Source organism: Pseudophryne corroboree, unplaced genomic scaffold (assembly GCF_028390025.1).
Source record: "Pseudophryne corroboree isolate aPseCor3 unplaced genomic scaffold, aPseCor3.hap2 scaffold_494, whole genome shotgun sequence".
Classification (NCBI taxonomy): domain Eukaryota; kingdom Metazoa; phylum Chordata; class Amphibia; order Anura; family Myobatrachidae; genus Pseudophryne; species Pseudophryne corroboree.
Genome location: NW_026970101.1, coordinates 423,572 through 445,085, shown reverse-complemented (window position 1 = coordinate 445,085; position 21,514 = coordinate 423,572). Strand labels below are relative to the sequence as shown.

Genomic DNA, 21,514 nt, shown 5'->3' with positions numbered 1-21,514 from the left:
CACCGCAAAAGGCCGCCATGCCCTGCACGCCCCTTTTCTCTTTTCATATGCAGATGAGGGTTGAAGCCAACTTTGACCCACTGCTTGGATGACATCACCGTATGCAAATCCGTCTTCTGCAGAACTTCCCCCAGGAATGCTTGCACTAGTTGTTGCATTTGGTTTGTTGTTTGGGGGTGCTTCAGTATTAGGCAGCCTTCTGCCCTCCCATGTTCATCTGAAAATATGTGTTCTCCCTGCAGTTGTTGTCCCCAGATGAGAGTTCCCTTGTGCTGCCTCAGTTGAATCTCCTTTACTTGACAGAGATGTGCATGAGCAGCGGCCCTCCCCAGCCCTATCCCAAATCATACTTATTTTGCATAGGAGATACCATGGTCATGAAGATTACTCTCCCAGGGTGAGGTTCATTCATTGCATTCTGGGTATGCTGACCCCTGTGATTTCCCCAAATGTGGGAAACGCGACTGCTTTATTTGTTGGTAGTGGGGGACTGTGTTTGTGTTTTCCTCTGATCTCTGGTAAAAGTCAGATTTCTTTGTTTCAGATCTTCCTCTAGCCTTGTTCTTCTTTCGAGAGTTTCCTTGTGCTGCCTCAGTTGGATCTCCTTCACTTGACAGGGGGGTGCCCGAGCAGCGACCCTCCCCAGCTCTAGCCCAACTCCTACTTACCTGCCAGGTGAGATACTATGATCATGAAGGTGCTTCTCCCAGGGCAAGGCTCACCCATTGCACTCTGGGTGTGCTGCCCCTGCGATTTCCCCAAATGTGGGAAACTTGACTGCATAATTTGTGTTTCCCCTGGTCAGGTCTCGTATAATTCAGATCTCTTTGTCTCAGGTCTCTCTCCAGCCTAGTTTGCTGTCTGTTTCCACTTCTCTTTTCTTGAGCCGCTCCCTTCTATGCCCTTGCGCACTATCCTGACTTCTCCTCCTTTCTGCTTACTTTGTGCCTTCCAACGCACAATGCGAACTACAGGTAGTGCTGCAGGGCCCACACCCTTTTACTTGCCTTACAGAGCAGCTCTGGAGCTGTTACAGTGCCCAGCTGCTGCAAGAAATCAGCTTGAATGCTTCAGGGGCTGGGGCATAGCCAACATGAGCCCTACACCGAAGGAGGGTGGAGGTGTTTAATGCAAACTAGGGGTCAGCCAACTGCCGCAAAAGGCCACCATGCCCTGCACGCCCCTTTTCTCTTTTCATATGCAGACGAGGGTTGAAGCCAACTTTGACCCACTGCTTGGATGACATCACCATATGCAAATCTATCTGCTGCAGGCCTTCCCCCAGGAATGCTTGCACTAGTTGTTGCATTTGGTTTGTTGTTTGGGGGTGCTTCAGTATTAGGCAGCCTTCTGCCCTCCCATGTTCATCTGAAAATATGTGTTCTCCCTGCAGTTGTTGTCCCCAGATGAGAGTTCCCTTGTGCTGCCTCAGTTGAATCTCCTTTACTTGACAGAGATGTGCCTGAGCAGCGGCCCTCCCCAGCCCTATCCCAAATCATACTTATTTTGCATAGGAGATACCATGGTCATGAAGATTGTTCTCCCAGGGTGAGGTTCATTCATTGCATTTTGGGTATGCTGACCCCTGTGATTTCCCCAAATGTGGGAAACTTGACTGCTTTATTTGTGGTAGTGGTGGACTGTGTTTGTGCTTTCCTCTGGTCAGCTCTGGTAAAAGTCAGATTTCTTTGTCTCAGATCTTCCTCTAGCCTTGTTCTTCTCTCGAGAGTTCCCTTGTGCTGCCTCAGTTGGATCTCCTTCACTTGACAGGGGGGTGCCCGAGCAGCGACCCTCCCCAGCTCTAGCCCAACTCCTACTTACCTGCCAGGTGAGATACTATGATCAGGAAGGTGCTTCTCCCAGGGCAAGGCTCACCCAATGCACTCTGGGTGTGCTGCTCCTACGATTTCCCCAAATGTGGGACACTTGATTACATAATTTGTGTTTCCTCTGGTCGGCTCTCGTATAATTCAGATCTCTTTGTCTCAGGTCTCTCTCCAGCCTAGTTTGCTGTCTGTTTCCACTTCTCTTTTCTTGAGCCGCTCCCTTCTATGCCCTTGTGCACTATCCTGACTTCTCCCGTCTGCTTACTTTGTGCCTTCCAAAGCACAATGCAAACTACAGGTAGTGCTGCAGGACCCACACCCTTTTATTTGCCTTACAAATGCATATAGCAGAGGATAGTTTCAATCTGCCTACCTCTGGGTTATGGACCCAGCATGCTTCCATTGCAGTACTCTGCTGCACATGTAAGTGCAAGAGATCCTGAAGCACTCACTCATCATGCTGGAAGAAACATCTTACAAACACTCTCCAGATTATTGACTTTTTAAAGTTTTTCTAGGAAACGTTCTAGATGAATGCTTATTAGTCTTTGTCAGTATACACTTTTTGCAAAGTGTCTCTGTGGCGCAAGCGGTTAGTGTGTTCAGCTATTAATCAAAAGGTTGGTGGTTCAATCCCACCCAGGGACGTAATTGACCTTGTGATCAGATTTTGGTGATATTTAAGTAGACAAGTCAAAATTGCAAACCCCCTCTTATGGTGTAGGGTACCTGGCCTTCTCTGATGTAATCAGAGTTAGATTTGATTCAGTGATTTTATAAAAACAGCTAGGAAGCACAATTTAGCAGTGGGTTGCAGAGAAAAAGAAATATGCTGGCAGAAAAATCCAATTGAGTGATTAAACAGCTCTTCATTTTCTGGCTTTATTTTTATGCTAACTAATTTGTTCTCTGAAAAGTGTCCACAAAGCCAAGTATCTGATTAACATATTTGTAGTGATGGTTTTTCACCTATTACTAAATTAAACTTGCTTCATTGGAAAGGCAGCAAGATGCATCCTCATTTCAATATCTACTGAAATAATACAGGTTGACACCAGGAAACATTAACGCCACTGCATCCTTGCTGCTTTCTCATGTGGAAGTCTGTTTAATGTGAAAACAAGGTGATATCTAATTAGCACACAGGTAAGGAATTAAGAAAATCTTTATTTAAGGGTGAAGATGTTTCTCACAAAATCGTTGCCCCAATGCATCATTGAAATTCAAGCTGGAAAGATGATTTTAATATATCACTTGTACATTTTGTATTGCTCTTCTGGTGACAATGTAGTTTGTTTTTGTCAATTACCATTTTAATAATCGGGTAAAGAAAATTAATTGGATTTTTGAAAGAAAACAATACTGTCAATATACTATTAAAAAAAATTAAAATGGTAAAAGTTATTGTACTTTAAGTAAAAATAAAAGCTAAAATATCAATCCCAGTTTTGGATTACTTTAATGAACAAAAAAAAATGCATATAGCAAAGGATAGTTTCAATCTGCCTACCTCTGGGTTATGGGCCCAGCATGCTTCCAGTGCAGTACTCTGCTGCACATGTAAGTGCAAGAGATCCTGAAGCACTCACTCATCATGCGAAAGTACCAATGTGTTTCTTCATTGGTTGCTGGAAGAAACATCTTACAAAAACTCTCCAGATTATTGACTTTTTAAAGTTTTTCTAGGAAACGTTCTAGATGAATGCTTATTAGTCTTTGTCAGTATGTACTTTTTGCAAAGTGTCTCTGTGGCGCAATCGGTTAGTGTGTTCAGCTATTAATCAAAAGGTTGGTGGTTCAATCCCACCCAGGGACGTAATTGACCTTGTGATCAGATTTTGGTGATATTTAAGTAGACAAGTCAAAATTTCGAAAACCCCTGTTATGGTGTAGGGTACCTGGCCTTCTCTGATGTAATCAGAGTTAGATTTGATTCAGTGATTTTATAAAAACAGCTAGGAAGCACAATTTAGCAGTGGGTTGCAGAGAAAAAGAAATATGCTGGCAAAAAAATCCAATTGACTGATTAAACAGCTCTTCATTTTCTGGCTTTATTTTTATGCTAACAAATTTGTTCTCTGAAAAGTGTCCACAAAGCCAAGTATCTGATTAACATCTTTGTAGGGATGGTTTTTCACCTATTACTAAATTAAACTTGCTTCATTGGAAAGGCAGCAAGATGCATCCTCATTTCAATATCTACTGAAATAATACAGGTTGACACCAGGAAACATTAACGCCACTGCATCCTTGCTGCTTTCTCATGTGGAAGTCTGTTTAATGTGAAAACAAGGTGATATCTAATTAGCACACAGGTAAGGAATTAAGAAAATCTTTATTTAAGGGTGAAGATGTTTCTCACAAAATCGTTGCCCCAATGCATCATTGAAATTCAAGCTGGAAAGATGATTTTAATATATCACTTGTACATTTTGTATTGCTCTTCTGGTGACAATGTAGTTTGCTTTTGTCAATTACCATTTTAATAATCGGGTAAAGAAAATTAATTGGATTTTTGAAAGAAAACAATACTGTCAATATACTATTAAAACAAATTAAAATGGTAAAAGTTATTGTACTTTAAGTAAAAATAAAAGAGCAAAAATATCAATCCCAGTTTTGGATTACTTTAATTAACAAAAAAAAAATGCATATAGCAGAGGATAGTTTCAATCTGCCTACCTCTGGGTTATGGACCCAGCATGCTTCCATTACAGTACTCTGCTGCACATGTAAGTGCAAGAGATCCTGGAAGCACTCACTCATCATGGGAAAGTACCAATGTGTTTCTTCATTGGTTGCTGGAAGAAACATCTTACAAAAACTCTCCAGATTATTGACTTTTTAAAGTTTTTCTAGGAAACGTTCTAGATGAATACTTATTAGTCTTTGTCAGTATGGACTTTTTGCAAATGTCTCTGTGGCGCAATCGGTTAGTGTGTTCAGCTATTAGTCAAAAGGTTGGTGGTTCAATCCCACCCAGTGACGTAATTGACCTTGTGATCAGATTTTGGTGATATTTAAGTAGACAAGTCAAAATTTCGAAAACCCCTGTTATGGTGTAGGGTACCTGGCCTTCTCTGATGTAATCAGAGTTAGATTTGATTAAGTGATTTTATAAAAAATCAGCTAGGAAGCACAATTTAGCAGTGGGTTGCAGAGAAAAAGAAAAATGCTGGCAGAAAAATCCAATTGAGTGATTAAACAGCTCTTCATTTTCTGGCTTTATTTTTATGATAACAAATTTGTTCTCTGAAAAGTGTCCACAAAGCCAAGTATCTGATTAACATCTTTGTAGGGATGGTTTTTCACCTATTACTAAATTAAACTTGCTTCATTGGAAAGGCAGCAAGATGCATCCTCATTTCAATATCTACGGAAATAATACAGGTTGACACCAGGAAACATTAACGCCACTGCATCTTTGCTGTTTTCTCATGTGGAAGTCTGTTTAATGTGAAAACAAGGTGATATCTAATTAGCACACAGGTAAGGAATTAAGAAAATCTTTATTTAAGGGTGAAGATGTTTCTCACAAAATCGTTGCCCCAATGCATCATTGAAATTCAAGCTGGAAAGATGATTTTAATATATCACTTGTACATTTTGTATTGCTCTTCTGGTGACAATGTAGTTTGTTTTTGTCAATTACCATTTTAATAATCGGGTAAAGAAAATTAATTGGATTTTTGAAAGAAAACAATACTGTCAATATACTATTAAAACAAATTAAAATGGTAAAAGTTATTGTACTTTAAGTAAAAATAAAAGAGCAAAAATATCAATCCCAGTTTTGGATTACTTTAATTAACAAAAAAAATGCATATAGCAGAGGATAGTTTCAATCTGCCTACCTCTGGGTTATGGACCCAGCATGCTTCCATTACAGTACTCTGCTGCACATGTAAGTGCAAGAGATCCTGAAGCACTCACTCATCATGGGAAAGTACCAATGTGTTTCTTCATTGGTTGATGGAAGAAACATCTTACAAAAACTCTCCACATTATTGACTTTTTAAAATGTTTCTAGGAATCGTTCTAGATGAATGCTTATTAGCCTTTGTCAGTATATAGTTTTGCAAAGTGTCGCTGTGGCGCAATCAGTTAGTGTGTAAGGCTATTAACCAAAAGGTTGGTGGTTCAATCCCACCCAGGGACTTAATTGACCTTGTTATCAGATTTTGGTGATCTTTAAGTAGACAAGTCAAAATTTCAAACCCCCTGTTATGGTGTAGGGTACCTGGCCTTCTCTGATGTAATCAGAGTTAGATTTGATTCAGTGATTTTATAAAAACAGCTAGGAAGCACAATTTAGCAGTGGGTTGCAGAGAAAAAGAAATATGCTGGCAGAGAAATCCAATTGAGTGATTAAACAGCTCTTCATTTTCTGGCTTTATTTTTATGCTAACTAATTTGTTCTCTGAAAAGTGTCCACAAAGCCAAGTATCTGATTAACATATTTGTAGTGATGGTTTTTCACCTATTACTAAATTAAACTTGCTTCATTGGAAAGGCAGCAAGATGCATCCTCATTTCAATATCTACTGAAATAATACAGGTTGACACCAGGAAACATTAACGCCACTGCATCCTTGCTGCTTTCTCATGTGGAAGTCTGTTTAATGTGAAAACAAGGTGATATCTAATTAGCACACAGGTAAGGAATTAAGAAAATCTTTATTTAAGGGTGAAGATGTTTCTCACAAAATCGTTGCCCCAATGCATCATTGAAATTCAAGCTGGAAAGATGATTTTAATATATCACTTGTACATTTTGTATTGCTCTTCTGGTGACAATGTAGTTTGTTTTTGTCAATTACCATTTTAATAATCGGGTAAAGAAAATTAATTGGATTTTTGAAAGAAAACAATACTGTCAATATACTATTAAAACAAATTAAAATGGTAAAAGTTATTGTACTTTAAGTAAAAATAAAAGCTAAAATATCAATCCCAGTTTTGGATTACTTTAATGAACAAAAAAAAAATGCATATAGCAAAGGATAGTTTCAATCTGCCTACCTCTGGGTTATGGGCCCAGCATGCTTCCAGTGCAGTACTCTGCTGCACATGTAAGTGCAAGAGATCCTGAAGCACTCACTCATCATGCGAAAGTACCAATGTGTTTCTTCATTGGTTGCTGGAAGAAACATCTTACAAAAACTCTCCAGATTATTGACTTTTTAAAGTTTTTCTAGGAAACGTTCTAGATGAATGCTTATTAGTCTTTGTCAGTATGTACTTTTTGCAAAGTGTCTCTGTGGCGCAATCGGTTAGTGTGTTCAGCTATTAATCAAAAGGTTGGTGGTTCAATCCCACCCAGGGACGTAATTGACCTTGTGATCAGATTTTGGTGATATTTAAGTAGACAAGTCAAAATTTCGAAAACCCCTGTTATGGTGTAGGGTACCTGGCCTTCTCTGATGTAATCCGAGTTAGATTTGATTCAGTGATTTTATAAAAACAGCTAGGAAGCACAATTTAGCAGTGGGTTGCAGAGAAAAAGAAATATGCTGGCAAAAAAATCCAATTGACTGATTAAACAGCTCTTCATTTTCTGGCTTTATTTTTATGCTAACAAATTTGTTCTCTGAAAAGTGTCCACAAAGCCAAGTATCTGATTAACATCTTTGTAGGGATGGTTTTTCACCTATTACTAAATTAAACTTGCTTCATTGGAAAGGCAGCAAGATGCATCCTCATTTCAATATCTACTGAAATAATACAGGTTGACACCAGGAAACATTAACGCCACTGCATCCTTGCTGCTTTCTCATGTGGAAGTCTGTTTAATGTGAAAACAAGGTGATATCTAATTAGCACACAGGTAAGGAATTAAGAAAATCTTTATTTAAGGGTGAAGATGTTTCTCACAAAATCGTTGCCCCAATGCATCATTGAAATTCAAGCTGGAAAGATGATTTTAATATATCACTTGTACATTTTGTATTGCTCTTCTGGTGACAATGTAGTTTGTTTTTGTCAATTACCATTTTAATAATCGGGTAAAGAAAATTAATTGGATTTTTGAAAGAAAACAATACTGTCAATATACTATTAAAACAAATTAAAATGGTAAAAGTTATTGTACTTTAAGTAAAAAAAAAAGAGCAAAAATATCAATCCCAGTTTTGGATTACTTTAATTAACAAAAAAAAAATGCATATAGCAGAGGATAGTTTCAATCTGCCTACCTCTGGGTTATGGACCCAGCATGCTTCCATTACAGTACTCTGCTGCACATGTAAGTGCAAGAGATCCTGAAGCACTCACTCATCATGGGAAAGTACCAATGTGTTTCTTCATTGGTTGATGGAAGAAACATCATACAAAAACTCTCCACATTATTGACTTTTTAAAATGTTTCTAGGAATCGTTCTAGATGAATGCTTATTAGCCTTTGTCAGTATGTACTTTTGCAAAGTGTCGCGGTGGCGCAATCAGTTAGTGTGTAAGGCTATTAACCAAAAGGTTGGTGGTTCAATCCCACCCAGGGACTTAATTGACCTTGTTATCAGAATTTGGTGATCTTTAAGTAGACAAGTCAAAATTTCAAACCCCCTGTTACGGTGTAGGGTACCTGGCCTTCTCTGATGTAATCAGAGTTAGATTTGATTCAGTGATTTTATAAAAACAGCTAGGAAGCACAATTTAGCAGTGGGTTGCAGAGAAAAAGAAATATGCTGGCAGAAAAATCCAATTGAGTGATTAAACAGCTCTTCATTTTCTGGCTTTATTTTTATGCTAACTAATTTGTTCTCTGAAAAGTGTCCACAAAGCCAAGTATCTGATTAACATATTTGTAGTGATGGTTTTTCACCTATTACTAAATTAAACTTGCTTCATTGGAAAGGCAGCAAGATGCATCCTCATTTCAATATCTACTGAAATAATACAGGTTGACACCAGGAAACATTAACGCCACTGCATCCTTGCTGCTTTCTCATGTGGAAGTCTGTTTAATGTGAAAACAAGGTGATATCTAATTAGCACACAGGTAAGGAATTAAGAAAATCTTTATTTAAGGGTGAAGATGTTTCTCACAAAATCGTTGCCCCAATGCATCATTGAAATTCAAGCTGGAAAGATGATTTTAATATATCACTTGTACATTTTGTATTGCTCTTCTGGTGACAATGTAGTTTGTTTTTGTCAATTACCATTTTAATAATCGGGTAAAGAAAATTAATTGGATTTTTGAAAGAAAACAATACTGTCAATATACTATTAAAACAAATTAAAATGGTAAAAGTTATTGTACTTTAAGTAAAAATAAAAGCTAAAATATCAATCCCAGTTTTGGATTACTTTAATGAACAAAAAAAAAATGCATATAGCAAAGGATAGTTTCAATCTGCCTACCTCTGGGTTATGGGCCCAGCATGCTTCCAGTGCAGTACTCTGCTGCACATGTAAGTGCAAGAGATCCTGAAGCACTCACTCATCATGCGAAAGTACCAATGTGTTTCTTCATTGATTGCTGGAAGAAACATCTTACAAAAACTCTCCAGATTATTGACTTTTTAAAGTTTTTCTAGGAAACGTTCTAGATGAATGCTTATTAGTCTTTGTCAGTATGTACTTTTTGCAAAGTGTCTCTGTGGCGCAATCGATTAGTGTGTTCAGCTATTAATCAAAAGGTTGGTGGTTCAATCCCACCCAGGGACGTAATTGACCTTGTGATCAGATTTTGGTGATATTTAAGTAGACAAGTCAAAATTTCGAAAACCCCTGTTATGGTGTAGGGTACCTGGCCTTCTCTGATGTAATCAGAGTTAGATTTGATTCAGTGATTTTATAAAAACAGCTAGGAAGCACAATTTAGCAGTGGGTTGCAGAGAAAAAGAAATATGCTGGCAAAAAAATCCAATTGACTGATTAAACAGCTCTTCATTTTCTGGCTTTATTTTTATGCTAACAAATTTGTTCTCTGAAAAGTGTCCACAAAGCCAAGTATCTGATTAACATCTTTGTAGTGATGGTTTTTCACCTATTACTAAATTAAACTTGCTTCATTGGAAAGGCAGCAAGATGCATCCTCATTTCAATATCTACTGAAATAATACAGGTTGACACCAGGAAACATTAACGCCACTGCATCCTTGCTGCTTTCTCATGTGGAAGTCTGTTTAATGTGAAAACAAGGTGATATCTAATTAGCACACAGGTAAGGAATTAAGAAAATCTTTATTTAAGGGTGAAGATGTTTCTCACAAAATCGTTGCCCCAATGCATCATTGAAATTCAAGCTGGAAAGATGATTTTAATATATCACTTGTACATTTTGTATTGCTCTTCTGGTGACAATGTAGTTTGTTTTTGTCAATTACCATTTTAATAATCGGGTAAAGAAAATTAATTGGATTTTTGAAAGAAAACAATACTGTCAATATACTATTAAAACAAATTAAAATGGTAAAAGTTATTGTACTTTAAGTAAAAATAAAAGCTAAAATATCAATCCCAGTTTTGGATTACTTTAATGAACAAAAAAAAAATGCATATAGCAAAGGATAGTTTCAATCTGCCTACCTCTGGGTTATGGGCCCAGCATGCTTCCAGTGCAGTACTCTGCTGCACATGTAAGTGCAAGAGATCCTGAAGCACTCACTCATCATGCGAAAGTACCAATGTGTTTCTTCATTGGTTGCTGGAAGAAACATCTTACAAAAACTCTCCAGATTATTGACTTTTTAAAGTTTTTCTAGGAAACGTTCTAGATGAATGCTTATTAGTCTTTGTCAGTATGTACTTTTTGCAAAGTGTCTCTGTGGCGCAATCGGTTAGTGTGTTCAGCTATTAATCAAAAGGTTGGTGGTTCAATCCCACCCAGGGACGTAATTGACCTTGTGATCAGATTTTGGTGATATTTAAGTAGACAAGTCAAAATTTCGAAAACCCCTGTTATGGTGTAGGGTACCTGGCCTTCTCTGATGTAATCAGAGTTAGATTTGATTCAGTGATTTTATAAAAACAGCTAGGAAGCACAATTTAGCAGTGGGTTGCAGAGAAAAAGAAATATGCTGGCAAAAAAATCCAATTGACTGATTAAACAGCTCTTCATTTTCTGGCTTTATTTTTATGCTAACAAATTTGTTCTCTGAAAAGTGTCCACAAAGCCAAGTATCTGATTAACATCTTTGTAGGGATGGTTTTTCACCTATTACTAAATTAAACTTGCTTCATTGGAAAGGCAGCAAGATGCATCCTCATTTCAATATCTACTGAAATAATACAGGTTGACACCAGGAAACATTAACGCCACTGCATCCTTGCTGCTTTCTCATGTGGAAGTCTGTTTAATGTGAAAACAAGGTGATATCTAATTAGCACACAGGTAAGGAATTAAGAAAATCTTTATTTAAGGGTGAAGATGTTTCTCACAAAATCGTTGCCCCAATGCATCATTGAAATTCAAGCTGGAAAGATGATTTTAATATATCACTTGTACATTTTGTATTGCTCTTCTGGTGACAATGTAGTTTGTTTTTGTCAATTACCATTTTAATAATCGGGTAAAGAAAATTAATTGGATTTTTGAAAGAAAACAATACTGTCAATATACTATTAAAACAAATTAAAATGGTAAAAGTTATTGTACTTTAAGTAAAAATAAAAGAGCAAAAATATCAATCCCAGTTTTGGATTACTTTAATTAACAAAAAAAAAATGCATATAGCAGAGGATAGTTTCAATCTGCCTACCTCTGGGTTATGGACCCAGCATGCTTCCATTACAGTACTCTGCTGCACATGTAAGTGCAAGAGATCCTGAAGCACTCACTCATCATGGGAAAGTACCAATGTGTTTCTTCATTGGTTGATGGAAGAAACATCATACAAAAACTTTCCACATTATTGACTTTTTAAAATGTTTCTAGGAATCGTTCTAGATGAATGCTTATTAGCCTTTGTCAGTATGTACTTTTGCAAAGTGTCGCGGTGGCGCAATCAGTTAGTGTGTAAGGCTATTAACCAAAAGGTTGGTGGTTCAATCCCACCCAGGGACTTAATTGACCTTGTTATCAGATTTTGGTGATCTTTAAGTAGACAAGTCAAAATTTCAAACCCCCTGTTATGGTGTAGGGTACCTGGCCTTCTCTGATGTAATCAGAGTTAGATTTGATTCAGTGATTTTATAAAAACAGCTAGGAAGCACAATTTAGCAGTGGGTTGCAGAGAAAAAGAAATATGCTGGCAGAAAAATCCAATTGAGTGATTAAACAGCTCTTCATTTTCTGGCTTTATTTTTATGCTAACTAATTTGTTCTCTGAAAAGTGTCCACAAAGCCAAGTATCTGATTAACATATTTGTAGTGATGGTTTTTCACCTATTACTAAATTAAACTTGCTTCATTGGAAAGGCAGCAAGATGCATCCTCATTTCAATATCTACTGAAATAATACAGGTTGACACCAGGAAACATTAACGCCACTGCATCCTTGCTGCTTTCTCATGTGGAAGTCTGTTTAATGTGAAAACAAGGTGATATCTAATTAGCACACAGGTAAGGAATTAAGAAAATCTTTATTTAAGGGTGAAGATGTTTCTCACAAAATCGTTGCCCCAATGCATCATTGAAATTCAAGCTGGAAAGATGATTTTAATATATCACTTGTACATTTTGTATTGCTCTTCTGGTGACAATGTAGTTTGTTTTTGTCAATTACCATTTTAATAATCGGGTAAAGAAAATTAATTGGATTTTTGAAAGAAAACAATACTGTCAATATACTATTAAAACAAATTAAAATGGTAAAAGTTATTGTACTTTAAGTAAAAATAAAAGCTAAAATATCAATCCCAGTTTTGGATTACTTTAATGAACAAAAAAAAAATGCATATAGCAAAGGATAGTTTCAATCTGCCTACCTCTGGGTTATGGGCCCAGCATGCTTCCAGTGCAGTACTCTGCTGCACATGTAAGTGCAAGAGATCCTGAAGCACTCACTCATCATGCGAAAGTACCAATGTGTTTCTTCATTGATTGCTGGAAGAAACATCTTACAAAAACTCTCCAGATTATTGACTTTTTAAAGTTTTTCTAGGAAACGTTCTAGATGAATGCTTATTAGTCTTTGTCAGTATGTACTTTTTGCAAAGTGTCTCTGTGGCGCAATCGGTTAGTGTGTTCAGCTATTAATCAAAAGGTTGGTGGTTCAATCCCACCCAGGGACGTAATTGACCTTGTGATCAGATTTTGGTGATATTTAAGTAGACAAGTCAAAATTTCGAAAACCCCTGTTATGGTGTAGGGTACCTGGCCTTCTCTGATGTAATCAGAGTTAGATTTGATTCAGTGATTTTATAAAAACAGCTAGGAAGCACAATTTAGCAGTGGGTTGCAGAGAAAAAGAAATATGCTGGCAAAAAAATCCAATTGACTGATTAAACAGCTCTTCATTTTCTGGCTTTATTTTTATGCTAACAAATTTGTTCTCTGAAAAGTGTCCACAAAGCCAAGTATCTGATTAACATCTTTGTAGGGATGGTTTTTCACCTATTACTAAATTAAACTTGCTTCATTGGAAAGGCAGCAAGATGCATCCTCATTTCAATATCTACTGAAATAATACAGGTTGACACCAGGAAACATTAACGCCACTGCATCCTTGCTGCTTTCTCATGTGGAAGTCTGTTTAATGTGAAAACAAGGTGATATCTAATTAGCACACAGGTAAGGAATTAAGAAAATCTTTATTTAAGGGTGAAGATGTTTCTCACAAAATCGTTGCCCCAATGCATCATTGAAATTCAAGCTGGAAAGATGATTTTAATATATCACTTGTACATTTTGTATTGCTCTTCTGGTGACAATGTAGTTTGTTTTTGTCAATTACCATTTTAATAATCGGGTAAAGAAAATTAATTGGATTTTTGAAAGAAAACAATACTGTCAATATACTATTAAAACAAATTAAAATGGAAAAAGTTATTGTACTTTAAGTAAAAATAAAAGAGCAAAAATATCAATCCCAGTTTTGGATTACTTTAATTAACAAAAAAAAAATGCATATAGCAGAGGATAGTTTCAATCTGCCTACCTCTGGGTTATGGACCCAGCATGCTTCCATTACAGTACTCTGCTGCACATGTAAGTGCAAGAGATCCTGAAGCACTCACTCATCATGGGAAAGTACCAATGTGTTTCTTCATTGGTTGATGGAAGAAACATCATACAAAAACTCTCCACATTATTGACTTTTTAAAATGTTTCTAGGAATCGTTCTAGATGAATGCTTATTAGCCTTTGTCAGTATGTACTTTTGCAAAGTGTCGCGGTGGCGCAATCAGTTAGTGTGTAAGGCTATTAACCAAAAGGTTGGTGGTTCAATCCCACCCAGGGACTTAATTGACCTTGTTATCAGATTTTGGTGATCTTTAAGTAGACAAGTCAAAATTTCAAACCCCCTGTTATGGTGTAGGGTACCTGGCCTTCTCTGATGTAATCAGAGTTAGATTTGATTCAGTGATTTTATAAAAACAGCTAGGAAGCACAATTTAGCAGTGGGTTGCAGAGAAAAAGAAATATGCTGGCAGAAAAATCCAATTGAGTGATTAAACAGCTCTTCATTTTCTGGCTTTATTTTTATGCTAACTAATTTGTTCTCTGAAAAGTGTCCACAAAGCCAAGTATCTGATTAACATATTTGTAGTGATGGTTTTTCACCTATTACTAAATTAAACTTGCTTCATTGGAAAGGCAGCAAGATGCATCCTCATTTCAATATCTACTGAAATAATACAGGTTGACACCAGGAAACATTAACGCCACTGCATCCTTGCTGCTTTCTCATGTGGAAGTCTGTTTAATGTGAAAACAAGGTGATATCTAATTAGCACACAGGTAAGGAATTAAGAAAATCTTTATTTAAGGGTGAAGATGTTTCTCACAAAATCGTTGCCCCAATGCATCATTGAAATTCAAGCTGGAAAGATGATTTTAATATATCACTTGTACATTTTGTATTGCTCTTCTGGTGACAATGTAGTTTGTTTTTGTCAATTACCATTTTAATAATCGGGTAAAGAAAATTAATTGGATTTTTGAAAGAAAACAATACTGTCAATATACTATTAAAACAAATTAAAATGGTAAAAGTTATTGTACTTTAAGTAAAAATAAAAGCTAAAATATCAATCCCAGTTTTGGATTACTTTAATGAACAAAAAAAAAATGCATATAGCAAAGGATAGTTTCAATCTGCCTACCTCTGGGTTATGGGCCCAGCATGCTTCCAGTGCAGTACTCTGCTGCACATGTAAGTGCAAGAGATCCTGAAGCACTCACTCATCATGCGAAAGTACCAATGTGTTTCTTCATTGATTGCTGGAAGAAACATCTTACAAAAACTCTCCAGATTATTGACTTTTTAAAGTTTTTCTAGGAAACGTTCTAGATGAATGCTTATTAGTCTTTGTCAGTATGTACTTTTTGCAAAGTGTCTCTGTGGCGCAATCGGTTAGTGTGTTCAGCTATTAATCAAAAGGTTGGTGGTTCAATCCCACCCAGGGACGTAATTGACCTTGTGATCAGATTTTGGTGATATTTAAGTAGACAAGTCAAAATTTCGAAAACCCCTGTTATGGTGTAGGGTACCTGGCCTTCTCTGATGTAATCAGAGTTAGATTTGATTCAGTGATTTTATAAAAACAGCTAGGAAGCACAATTTAGCAGTGGGTTGCAGAGAAAAAGAAATATGCTGGCAAAAAAATCCAATTGACTGATTAAACAGCTCTTCATTTTCTGGCTTTATTTTTATGCTAACAAATTTGTTCTCTGAAAAGTGTCCACAAAGCCAAGTATCTGATTAACATCTTTGTAGGGATGGTTTTTCACCTATTACTAAATTAAACTTGCTTCATTGGAAAGGCAGCAAGATGCATCCTCATTTCAATATCTACTGAAATAATACAGGTTGACACCAGGAAACATTAACGCCACTGCATCCTTGCTGCTTTCTCATGTGGAAGTCTGTTTAATGTGAAAACAAGGTGATATCTAATTAGCACACAGGTAAGGAATTAAGAAAATCTTTATTTAAGGGTGAAGATGTTTCTCACAAAATCGTTGCCCCAATGCATCATTGAAATTCAAGCTGGAAAGATGATTTTAATATATCACTTGTACATTTTGTATTGCTCTTCTGGTGACAATGTAGTTTGTTTTTGTCAATTACCATTTTAATAATCGGGTAAAGAAAATTAATTGGATTTTTGAAAGAAAACAATACTGTCAATATACTATTAAAACAAATTAAAATGGAAAAAGTTATTGTACTTTAAGTAAAAATAAAAGAGCAAAAATATCAATCCCAGTTTTGGATTACTTTAATTAACAAAAAAAAATGCATATAGCAGAGGATAGTTTCAATCTGCCTACCTCTGGGTTATGGACCCAGCATGCTTCCATTACAGTACTCTGCTGCACATGTAAGTGCAAGAGATCCTGAAGCACTCACTCATCATGGGAAAGTACCAATGTGTTTCTTCATTGGTTGATGGAAGAAACATCATACAAAAACTCTCCACATTATTGACTTTTTAAAATGTTTCTAGGAATCGTTCTAGATGAATGCTTATTAGCCTTTGTCAGTATGTACTTTTGCAAAGTGTCGCGGTGGCGCAATCAGTTAGTGTGTAAGGCTATTAACCAAAAGGTTGGTGGTTCAATCCCACCCAGGGACTTAATTGACCTTGTTATCAGATTTTGGTGATCTTTAAGTAGACAAGTCAAAATTTCAAACCCCCTGTTATGGTGTAGGGTACCTGGCCTTCTCTGATGTAATCAGAGTTAGATTTGATTCAGTGATTTTATAAAAACAGCTAGGAAGCACAATTTAGCAGTGGGTTGCAGAGAAAAAGAAAAATGCTGGCAGAAAAATCCAATTGAGTGATTAAACAGCTCTTCATTTCCTGGCTTAATTTTTATGCTAACTAATTTGTTCTCTGAAAAGTGTCCACAAAGCCAAGTATCTGATTAACATATTTGTAGGGATGGTTTTTCACCTATTACTAAATTAAACTTGCTTCATTGGAAAGGCAGCAAGATGCATCCTCATTTCAATATCTACTGAAATAATACAGGTTGACACCAGGAAACATTAACGCCACTGCATCCTTGCTGCTTTCTCATGTGGAAGTCTGTTTAATGTGAAAACAAGGTGATATCTAATTAGCACACAGGTAAGGAATTAAGAAAATCTTTATTTAAGGGTGAAGATGTTTCTCACAAAATCGTTGCCCCAATGCATCATTGAAATTCAAGCTGGAAAGATGATTTTAATATATCACTTGTACATTTTGTATTGCTCTTCTGGTGACAATGTAGTTTGTTTTTGTCAATTACCATTTTAATAATAGGGTAAAGAAAATTAAGTGGATTTTTGAAAGAAAACAATACTGTCAATATACTATTAAAACAAATTAAAATGGTAAAAGTTATTGTACTTTAAGTAAAAATAAAAGCTAAAATATCAATCCCAGTTTTGGATTACTTTAATGAACAAAAAAAAATGCATATAGCAAAGGATAGTTTCAATCTGCCTACCTCTGGGTTATGGACCCAGCATGCTTCCATTGCAGTACTCTGCTGCACATGTAAGTGCAAGAGATCCTGAAGCACTCACTCATCATGCGAAAGTGCCAATGTGTTTCTTCATTGGTTGCTGGAAGAAACATCTTACAAACACTCTCCAGATTATTGACTTTTTAAAGTTTTTCTAGGAAACGTTCTAGATGAATGCTTATTAGTCTTTGTCAGTATATACTTTTTGCAAAGTGTCTCTGTGGCGCAATCGGTTAGTGTGTTCAGCTATTAATCAAAAGGTTGGTGGTTCAATCCCACCCAGGGACGTAATTGACCTTGTGATCAGATTTTGGTGATATTTAAGTAGACAAGTCAAAATTGCAAACCCCCTCTTATGGTGTAGGGTACCTGGCCTTCTCTGATGTAATCAGAGTTAGATTTGATTCAGTGATTTTATAAAAACAGCTAGGAAGCACAATTTAGCAGTGGGTTGCAGAGAAAAAGAAATATGCTGGCAGAAAAATCCAATTGAGTGATTAAACAGCTCTTCATTTTCTGGCTTTATTTTTATGCTAACTAATTTGTTCTCTGAAAAGTGTCCACAAAGCCAAGTATCTGATTAACATATTTGTAGTGATGGTTTTTCACCTATTACTAAATTAAACTTGCTTCATTGGAAAGGCAGCAAGATGCATCCTCATTTCAATATCTACTGAAATAATACAGGTTGACACCAGGAAACATTAACGCCACTGCATCCTTGCTGCTTTCTCATGTGGAAGTCTGTTTAATGTGAAAACAAGGTGATATCTAATTAGCACACAGGTAAGGAATTAAGAAAATCTTTATTTAAGGGTGAAGATGTTTCTCACAAAATCGTTGCCCCAATGCATCATTGAAATTCAAGCTGGAAAGATGATTTTAATATATCACTTGTACATTTTGTATTGCTCTTCTGGTGACAATGTAGTTTGTTTTTGTCAATTACCATTTTAATAATCGGGTAAAGAAAATTAATTGGATTTTTGAAAGAAAACAATACTGTCAATATACTATTAAAACAAATTAAAATGGTAAAAGTTATTGTACTTTAAGTAAAAATAAAAGCTAAAATATCAATCCCAGTTTTGGATTACTTTAATGAACAAAAAAAAAATGCATATAGCAAAGGATAGTTTCAATCTGCCTACCTCTGGGTTATGGGCCCAGCATGCTTCCAGTGCAGTACTCTGCTGCACATGTAAGTGCAAGAGATCCTGAAGCACTCACTCATCATGCGAAAGTACCAATGTGTTTCTTCATTGGTTGCTGGAAGAAACATCTTACAAAAACTCTCCAGATTATTGACTTTTTAAAGTTTTTCTAGGAAACGTTCTAGATGAATGCTTATTAGTCTTTGTCAGTATGTACTTTTTGCAAAGTGTCTCTGTGGCGCAATCGGTTAGTGTGTTCAGCTATTAATCAAAAGGTTGGTGGTTCAATCCCACCCAGGGACGTAATTGACCTTGTGATCAGATTTTGGTGATATTTAAGTAGACAAGTCAAAATTTCGAAAACCCCTGTTATGGTGTAGGGTACCTGGCCTTCTCTGATGTAATCAGAGTTAGATTTGATTCAGTGATTTTATAAAAACAGCTAGGAAGCACAATTTAGCAGTGGGTTGCAGAGAAAAAGAAATATGCTGGCAAAAAAATCCAATTGACTGATTAAACAGCTCTTCATTTTCTGGCTTTATTTTTATGCTAACAAATTTGTTCTCTGAAAAGTGTCCACAAAGCCAAGTATCTGATTAACATCTTTGTAGGGATGGTTTTTCACCTATTACTAAATTAAACTTGCTTCATTGGAAAGGCAGCAAGATGCATCCTCATTTCAATATCTACTGAAATAATACAGGTTGACACCAGGAAACATTAACGCCATTGCATCCTTGCTGCTTTCTCATGTGGAAGTCTGTTTAATGTGAAAACAAGGTGATATCTAATTAGCACACAGGTAAGGAATTAAGAAAATCTTTATTTAAGGGTGAAGATGTTTCTCACAAAATCGTTGCCCCAATGCATCATTGAAATTCAAGCTGGAAAGATGATTTTAATATATCACTTGTACATTTTGTATTGCTCTTCTGGTGACAATGTAGTTTGCTTTTGTCAATTACCATTTTAATAATCGGGTAAAGAAAATTAATTGGATTTTTGAAAGAAAACAATACTGTCAATATACTATTAAAACAAATTAAAATGGTAAAAGTTATTGTACTTTAAGTAAAAATAAAAGCTAAAATATCAATCCCAGTTTTGGATTACTTTAATGAACAAAAAAAAAATGCATATAGCAAAGGATAGTTTCAATCTGCCTACCTCTGGGTTATGGGCCCAGCATGCTTCCAGTGCAGTACTCTGCTGCACATGTAAGTGCAAGAGATCCTGAAGCACTCACTCATCATGCGAAAGTACCAATGTGTTTCTTCATTGGTTGCTGGAAGAAACATCTTACAAAAACTCTCCAGATTATTGACTTTTTAAAGTTTTTCTAGGAAACGTTCTAGATGAATGCTTATTAGTCTTTGTCAGTATGTACTTTTTGCAAAGTGTCTCTGTGGCGCAATCGGTTAGTGTGTTCAGCTATTAATCAAAAGGTTGGTGGTTCAATCCCACCCAGGGATGTAATTGACCTTGTGATCAGATTTTGGTGATATTTAAGTAGACAAGTCAAAATTTCGAAAACCCCTGTTATGGTGTAGGGTACCTGGCCTTCTCTGATGTAATCAGAGTTAGATTTGATTCAGTGATTTTATAAAAACAGCTAGGAAGCACAATTTAGCAGTGGGTTGCAGAGAAAAAGAAATATGCTGGCAAAAAAATCCAATTGACTGATTAAACAGCTCTTCATTTTCTGGCTTTATTTTTATGCTAACAAATTTGTTCTCTGAAAAGTGTCCACAAAGCCAAGTATCTGATTAACATATTTGTAGGGATGGTTTTTCACCTATTACTAAATTAAACTTGCTTCATTGGAAAGGCAGCAAGATGCATCCTCATTTCAATATCTACTGAAATAATACAGGTTGACACCAGGAAACATTAACGCCACTGCATCCTTGCTGCTTTCTCATGTGGAAGTCTGTTTAATGTGAAAACAAGGTGATATCTAATTAGCACACAGGTAAGGAATTAAGAAAATCTTTATTTAAGGGTGAAGATGTTTCTCACAAAATCGTTGCCCCAATGCATCATTGAAATTCAAGCTGGAAAGATGATTTTAATATATCACTTGTACATTTTGTATTGCTCTTCTGGTGACAATGTAGTTTGCTTTTGTCAATTACCATTTTAATAATCGGGTAAAGAAAATTAATTGGATTTTTGAAAGAAAACAATACTGTCAATATACTATTAAAACAAATTAAAATGGTAAAAGTTATTGTACTTTAAGTAAAAATAAAAGAGCAAAAATATCAATCCCAGTTTTGGATTACTTTAATTAACAAAAAAAAAATGCATATAGCAGAGGATAGTTTCAATCTGCCTACCTCTGGGTTATGGACCCAGCATGCTTCCATTACAGTACTCTGCTGCACATGTAAGTGCAAGAGATCCTGAAGCACTCACTCATCATGGGAAAGTACCAATGTGTTTCTTCATTGGTTGCTGGAAGAAACATCTTACAAAAACTCTCCAGATTATTGACTTTTTAAAGTTTTTCTAGGAAACGTTCTAGATGAATGCTTATTAGTCTTTGTCAGTATGGACTTTTTGCAAAGTGTCTCTGTGGCGCAATTGGTTAGTGTGTTCAGCTATTAGTCAAAAGTTTGGTGGTTCAGTCCCACCCAGGGACGTAATTGACCTTGTGATCAGATTTTGGTGATATTTAAGTAGACAAGTCAAAATTGCAAACCCCCTCTTATGGTGTAGGGTACCTGGCCTTCTCTGATGTAATCAGAGTTAGATTTGATTAAGTGATTTTATAAAAAATCAGCTAGGAAGCACAATTTAGCAGTGGGTTGCAGAGAAAAAGAAAAATGCTGGCAGAAAAATCCAATTGAGTGATTAAACAGCTCTTCATTTTCTGGCTTTATTTTTATGATAACAAATTTGTTCTCTGAAAAGTGTCCACAAAGCCAAGTATCTGATTAACATCTTTGTAGGGATGGTTTTTC

The 21,514-nt window shown here is 36.2% G+C and overlaps 4 non-coding genes across 4 annotated transcripts; all 4 read left to right on the top strand.

Moving 5' to 3' along the window:
• Nucleotides 1–346: 346 nt before the first annotated feature.
• On the top strand, nt 347–511 carry LOC135030006 (U1 spliceosomal RNA). The gene has a single exon (XR_010226075.1). It is a non-coding gene; the product is annotated as a U1 spliceosomal RNA (small nuclear RNA).
• Nucleotides 512–660: 149 nt separating this feature from the next.
• Nucleotides 661–823, top strand: LOC135030004 (U1 spliceosomal RNA). Its single transcript, XR_010226073.1, has one exon. It is a non-coding gene; the product is annotated as a U1 spliceosomal RNA (small nuclear RNA).
• Nucleotides 824–1,497: 674 nt separating this feature from the next.
• On the top strand, nt 1,498–1,661 carry LOC135029959 (U1 spliceosomal RNA). The gene has a single exon (XR_010226029.1). It is a non-coding gene; the product is annotated as a U1 spliceosomal RNA (small nuclear RNA).
• Nucleotides 1,662–1,813: 152 nt separating this feature from the next.
• LOC135030074 (U1 spliceosomal RNA) lies at nt 1,814–1,976 on the top strand. The gene has a single exon (XR_010226132.1). It is a non-coding gene; the product is annotated as a U1 spliceosomal RNA (small nuclear RNA).
• The last annotated feature ends 19,538 nt before the right edge of the window (nt 1,977–21,514 follow it).